This window comes from Xyrauchen texanus, unplaced genomic scaffold (genome assembly GCF_025860055.1).
Source record: "Xyrauchen texanus isolate HMW12.3.18 unplaced genomic scaffold, RBS_HiC_50CHRs HiC_scaffold_991, whole genome shotgun sequence".
Classification (NCBI taxonomy): domain Eukaryota; kingdom Metazoa; phylum Chordata; class Actinopteri; order Cypriniformes; family Catostomidae; genus Xyrauchen; species Xyrauchen texanus.
Genome location: NW_026267008.1, coordinates 8,118 through 14,385, shown reverse-complemented (window position 1 = coordinate 14,385; position 6,268 = coordinate 8,118). Strand labels below are relative to the sequence as shown.

The 6,268-nt window shown below is 41.8% G+C and overlaps 1 pseudogene; it reads left to right on the top strand.

Moving 5' to 3' along the window:
- Positions 1–388: 388 nt before the first annotated feature.
- On the top strand, positions 389–5,561 carry LOC127642873 (putative nuclease HARBI1; annotated as a pseudogene).
- The last annotated feature ends 707 nt before the right edge of the window (positions 5,562–6,268 follow it).

The following is a 6,268-nucleotide window of genomic DNA, read 5'->3' as shown; positions in this document are numbered from 1 at the left end:
CTGTGTATTTAAGCCCTGCTTTTTGTTCACTCCTGAGGGCTGTTTCACAAAACCAAGATAGCGGATTAAGCCGGGATTTTCCAGATATCCTGGCTGAATTAAGCCAGGACTCGGTTTCATGAAAGCAGTAGCACATAAGTTACCATGGCGATTTATTCTGTGCAGCTAGCCTGCTCCAGACCAGGCTAACAGCCAGGCTTAGTCAATCCTGGTGCCTTATCTGTTCAGTCAGTGGTCACGCCGATCAGAAACCAATGTGTTTTGTCAGTTATTCCGTTTTGTCATCTATGTGTTCAGCGCAATTTTTATCAGCCTGCATTAAAATACCTCAGATACATATTGGCATTCAGTCAAGTACTATTATTATTGTAACATTATGATGGTAGCCTACCATTATTAACTATAATAATAATTATCCATATGGGCATTGTTACTGTTCAATTGTGTTTTTGAAGACTGCTGTTGTTCTAAGTTTGACAGATAGGTCTTTAATAGGCTATTGTATGTGATGAGGGAATTAGAGAAATGGCTGATAAAGAAGCAAAAGTGTTGTCAATCAAGTCAGGCAATATAAGTAGCTCTAAACACATGTTTCGTCCTTTACAATGGCATGCCCATTTTTGGATGACATCGTAGATGATGAAGCACTTATATTGAGAAGGGCTTTCAGACGTGAAAGAGTGTTTCGGGACAGGTCCGACCCATTGGCTTTTCCTGACAATTACCTGCAAGAGCGTTACCGCTTTTCTGGGGATGGCATCCGCTACCTGTGCAGACTGTTGGGTCCCAAAATTCAGCACCGCACCGCACCGCACGGAGCCATGCCTTGACCATTTCACAGATGATCTGTATTGGGCTCAGATTTTTCGCTAGTGGTATGTTCCTATATGCAGTAGGAGATGCTGAAAATCTTAGCAAAGCCACTATTTGCCGCACCGTCAGAAGTGTGTATTTGGCATTAAAAGGATATACGCACATCTTCATAACCTTCCCCGGCCACAGAAGAATGAACTATATCAAGGAGGGATTCTACAACATTGCAGGTAACATGAATTAGGCTACATATCACAAAAGAAACTTTAGAACAGGTGGAATACTTTTCTTTCCTTTTTTGATACAGGATTCCCTAATGTTATTGGTGCGCTGGACTGCACACACATTAGGATAAAACGCCCCTCTGGTGCACATGAAGGTGATTTTTTTAACAGAAAATCCTTTCATAGTATCAATGTTCAGGTAAGAGTGGGTTATGATTAGACCTACTATCAACTACATACATTTATTATGTGTATTAAATGACCTCAACACTTATTGCTTCAGATGATCTGTGATGCTGACTTCATCTTCAGCAATGTCGAGAGCAAAGTGGCCTGGCTCAGTCCATGACTCCGAGTCTTTCGGGCCTCTGCAATTAACCAGCGACTATCACAAGGTAAGCCACCCAATTTGTTTGGATGAGCATCTTGACCATCATGACATTGTCAAAGGTTTTACTCTACGTTGATGTAACCATAACACTTTGTGTTCTCAGGTGAATTCTCTGGTGTGGTGCTGGGAGACAAGGGTTATGCCTGTCAGACATTTTTACTTACACCCTTTGCAGACCCCCAGACAGCAGCACAACGCACATATAATCTTGGCCATGCAAGAACAAGGGCCCGAATAGAAATGGCATTTGGCCTTCTTAAGTCCCGTTTCCAGTGCCTTCACCACCTGAGGGTCACCCCAGACAGGGCCTGTGATATCACTGTTGCATGCGCTGTCCTTCACAACATTGCCTGTCTCAGGAAGGAAAGGGCTCCTAGAGTGGCCTTGGAGATGGACTGGGACAATCCGGCAATATTTCCAGATAATGTCAATGGCAGACTGATCAGAGACCAATACGTTGTTAACTATTTCAGTTGATTTTTTGCTTTTTCGTGTATTCAACAAAGGTGAGGATGTCACAATGTTTTTCTTTTAATGAGGTCACTTGTCTGCCGAGAGCTTGGGAGAGAAAAAAGAATGATTAATAATTTGTGCAGGAGCCTACAGTCATGCTTACAGCGTGCATTGAAACATAACTTACTTCTTTTTGTAGTTTCTGGATTTCCAAGTCCAGTTTCTTTAGTGTCTTTCTTTTGATTTCCATATCTAGGTCCAATTCCTGCAGTTTTCTTTTGTGATATGTGATTTGTATGTCTGCCAATTCAATTTGTTTTTTAAGTGTATGCTGTACAGACCTCAGTTTTTGAATCCTGTAAGACACATATCAATTAGAAGGGCATGAATTGTGCATGGTAAGATGTCCTGTTGTCTTGATTGCACTATTTGTTCAATCTTACTGCTTCACCTAGGTATTTATCCCATTGATGCCGTAGAGCCTATGTGTTAGTAGCTCTTACAAGTATTTAGGCTCATATCTATTGTTACTCATAGATCTCTTACTTTACTATTGTTTGTATGTTGTTCCTCAAATGTCAGTTGCTTTGTATACAAGCATCTGCCAAATGAGTAAATGTAAATGTTCAGTTAATACTTACTATGTTCCCAGATTGGCTCTCAGGCAGTACACCATCTGAGTCCTGCTATAAATATGGTATTTTCTATGAGCATCACATCAGTGACTTCTTTTCCATTATGAATTAAATTAAAGTATTTCCACAAGAGTGACATGATACCTCCAGCCTTCTTGAGTCTACTGACAGAGTCTCCTCATCGTCTGCTGCAGAAGTTCTTTCACCCTGCCACATTAACCAAACTCATATTAATCTATTGTTGACAGGTGCCTAGCCTATATGCCTTTAATGAATAATACTCACTGGATTAATGTTATCCTCGGTAGCTCCACAAGAGAAAGTGTGTTGGCAGATACTGCAAGACAATGTCAGTCAGTCCATATCTACAAAAATGTTTGATTACGTTGCATATGCAGTAGTGGAATAATGTACCGTGTATGAAGGGGGAAGTTTCCATGGGTGGGACAGAGTCAGTGGCTGTCCCCCCCTGGATACCTTCTAAAACAGGCCTCCCTTTGTTTATATCGAGGGCCAGCTCTTCTGCTGGCGTGAATTCTGGGGATGGTGGGCCACCCCCTGTGCCAGACACACGAGCCTTTTTTTTAACAGCTAAAATAAGTAAGAGAATAAAATATGTGAGCAGGCACCTTCTAAGTCATTTATACATTATAGTCAATATTTTATCAGACACTTACCAGTCTGCAAAATGTTCTTATATTTGATCTTGACCAGTTGCCAGGTCCTCTTTGGTCCAGTCATGTTTGTTCTGTATAAATATTGATAGGATGTGTAACAAAAAAGAGTAACATAAATTAATCAGCGGTCAGATTCACACATGTTACAACATTGACTTCCACTGTTCATTTTTAAGTTTACAGTTGTTCATTTGAGCAAATGACAAGTAACTCCTTGAATGTATAATTATGACGTTTTCAGTAGCTACTTACGCATTCAGTCGATCCGCTATTGTTTGCCATGCCCTTTCTCGCTCCTTTAATAATAGCGGCAGTGTTTCCTTTTCTGAGTATGATGTGCTTCAATTAGTCAGTAAGTCTCCATTAAAAGATGTTGCTCATTTGCTGTGAAGTATGGCGCACGCAACTTATCCATTGTAGCATCAATGAATCTGTGATGGACCGTGTGGTCTCTTGAAGAAAGCTGTTGACACCCACTTATCTGAATTACTTACACCTGGCTTGACATAGCCGCTCCTCCTGAGCCTGGTTTGGCCTTTGTGAAACTGATAAAGCTAGGATGCACTGATCACACTAGGTCAAGCCCAGCTTTATCTCTTATCCTGGATTTCTAAATTCTGCTTTTGTGAAACAGCCCTCTGGTCTTTCGTTGAATGTTGTTCAAGCCTGGTGTGTGTGTTCCTTGCCCGAGTTCTTAGTTTGTGTTTGTTGAGTTCTTAGTTTATGTTTGTTTCCCCATCGAGGGTTTTTCCTTTGTGTTTGTTTTGTATATATTGTTTGTTTAATAAAGAAGCCTGCAGTTAGATCCGCATCTCCTCGTCTCCTCGCTGCCTCATTCTTAACAGCTTCTGACTTCAAATGTAAACATTTAAATAAGCTAATGTCATTATAAAGGTTAGTATTAAACAATAAGTTATTTAGCCTACTCATTTGTACCTCCTTTTTTGTGATTAACATTTGATTAATTTCAGAAAATAGAAAAACAGAACATATACACAAAGAACCATTATTAACTCCCACTGAACCCCACCCGGCCCCAAATTAATATCCCAGTGGTCTTACACAAGTACGCACATATACAAAGAATTAAAAAAATAAATGAATAAATAAACAATAATAATAATATATATAATAATATAATATATATATACAGTATCTCACAAAAGTGAGTACACCCCTCACATTTTTGTAAATATTTGATTATATCTTTTCATGTGACAACACTGAAGAAATGACACTTTGCTACAATGTAAAGTAGTGAGTGTACAGCTTGTATAACAGTATACATTTGCTGTCCCTCAAAATAACTCAACACACAGCCATTAATGTCTAAACCACTGGCAACAAAAGTGAGTACACCCCTAGGTGAAAATGTCCAGATTGGGCCCAATTAGCCATTTTCCCTCCCCGGTGTCATGAGACTCGTTAGTTTTACAAGGTCCCTGGTCTGAATGGGGAGCAGGTGTGTTAAATTTGGTGTCATTGCTCTGACACTCCCTCATACTGGTCACTGGAAGTTCAACATGGCACCTCATGGCAAAGAACTCTCTGAGGATCTGAAAAAAATAATTGTTGCTCTACATAAAGATGGCCTAGGCTGTAAGAAGATTGCAAGACCCTGACACTGAGCTGCAGCACGGTGGCCAAACCATACAGCAGTTTAACAGGACAGGTTCCACTCAGAACAGGCCTCCCCATGGTCGACCAAAGAAGTTGAAGGGGTGGGGGTCAGCCTGTCAGTGCTCAGACTATCGCCGCACACTTCATCAAATTGTTCTGCATGGCTGTCGTCCCAGAAGGAAGCCTCTTCTAAAGATGATGCCCAAGAAAGCCCGCAAATAGTTTGCTGAAGACAAGCAGACTAAGGACATGGATTACTGGAACCATGTCCTATGGTCTGATGAGACCAAGATAAACTTATTTGGTTCAGATGGTGTCAAACGTGTGTGGCGGAAACCAGGTGAGGAGTACAAAGACAAGTGTGTCTTGCCTACAGTCAAGCATGGTGGTGGGAGTGTCATGGTCTGGGGCTGCATGAGTGCTGCCGGCACTGGGGAGCTACAGTTCATTGAGGAAACCATGAATGCCAACATGTACTGTGACATACTGAAGCAGAGCATGATCCCTCCCTTCGGAGACTGGGCCGCAGGGCAGTATTCCAGCATGATAATGACCCCAAACACACCTCCAAGACGACCACTGCCTTCCAAGGTGATGGACTGGCCAAGCATGTCTCCAGACCTAAACCCTATTGAGCATCTGTGGGGCACCTCAAATGGAAGGTGGAGGAGCACAAGGTCTCTAACATCCACCAGCTCTGTGATGTCATCATGGAGGAGTGGAAGAGGACTCCGGTGGCAACCTGTGAAGCTCTGGTGAACTCCATGCCCAAGAGGGTTAAAGCAGTGCTGGAAAATAATGGTGGCCACACAAAATATTGACATTTTGGGCCCAATTTGGGCATTTTTACTTAGGGGGGTACTCACTTTTGTTGCCAGCGGTTTAGACATTAATGGCTGTGTGTTTTTTTATTTTGATATACTCATATATATTATATACATATAATGAGCACAGAAAGCTGCCCATTATCAGAAGTTTAACCTGCAACTTCTCACTCAAAGTGCATCACACATCTGTGCACAGCTCTAATAGTGTAAAGGCTCAAGCGAGCCTTAACAATAGAACCAATCACCATGGTTATCACAGCAATTGAATTTTGTTGGAGAGGAAGAAAGCGCCCGAGCAGCCGCTACGAGTGCACTAAGCTTTTCAAGCATCGCAAGGAAGCGTTGCAATAAAAATTTACTCTTCCCGGCGAGAATAGCATAGAAAATGGCAAAAGCTCTAGATACCTATAAACGCTATACTTCTAGGTGGATTCTTTCTGACTGACAGCACTATTTAGGTCACGGTACAAAGATGCTAAAATATGCCCCTAGGACGGCAGCCCCTCTGATCTGGACCGAGTATGGCACGCAACAGGTCTCAGAAAGCTCTGTGTTAACCTCAGGGATGAATGACACTGCTTTCCGAATCATGGTCTTTTGACGGTGGATGGTGTGCTGGAATCATTCA